Below are 766 nucleotides of genomic sequence, written 5' to 3'. Positions count from 1 at the left end.
TGTGTGTTTATTCTGTGAGAGAAGGGAGTTGCAACAGGTCTGCGCAGCTGCTGCCAATGCTTACTGTGAGCCACTGCGACATCCTCAATGAGGAGAACAAAGCCTTGCAATGTTATCTAAGGCCTATTGCATCATCTCTTTCTAAACCATCTGCAGGTCGGTTGACCCTTGCAAACCCCTTCTATTTTACTAAAGTCCAAATCTATTCCCTTGTCACAGGCCCCCTTTCTCATCATGACTAGAGCTAAAAAGATTATTTCTTTCCTCTGTCTACTTAAGCTACGTTATGAAAGCTGTGAAAAGAGCTAGCTCGGAAGGAAATTAACTGTAGAAAAATAAACAAACCAAAGATAACAAAAAAAGAATGAAACATTAAAGATAAAAAATATATAAAAATCAAAACTACTTTGGAGATTGACACAGAATTGCTTAATCCACTTATAATCAGCCAAACAAAGCAGAGAGATAGACAGAGTAAAATTAAAAAAGGACACAAGCACTGAACTACAGCAGAGTGACGTCACAGGCCAGGTATCGCCATGGTGACAGTGCAAGGGATGGGGATACTTACCTGGTGAAACATGGGTAGGGGGAAGAAGGAAGGGGAGGACAGACAGACAGACAGGGGAATCTCAAAACAAAAATGCATAAAAAATTTGGACTAGTTCTGCTGCTCCTTTTGCCAGCCAGATACAATAATCAATCATACTGATAGTGATTATCAATTCAGTTTGGTTTCAGTTTTTTTTTTTTCTCCCACATATTC

At 39.6% G+C, this 766-nt stretch overlaps 1 protein-coding gene across 8 annotated transcripts in view; it reads right to left on the bottom strand.

Annotated features, from left to right (window-relative positions):
* gpatch8 (G patch domain containing 8) overlaps window positions 1-766 on the bottom strand; it is a 30,262-nt gene that overhangs the window by 8,195 nt on the left and 21,301 nt on the right. The window lies entirely within an intron of this gene.

Source organism: Etheostoma spectabile, chromosome 15 (genome assembly GCF_008692095.1).
Source record: "Etheostoma spectabile isolate EspeVRDwgs_2016 chromosome 15, UIUC_Espe_1.0, whole genome shotgun sequence".
NCBI lineage: Eukaryota > Metazoa > Chordata > Actinopteri > Perciformes > Percidae > Etheostoma > Etheostoma spectabile.
Note: the sequence above shows the minus strand (reverse complement) of the source record. Positions and strands in the feature narration are given on the sequence as shown.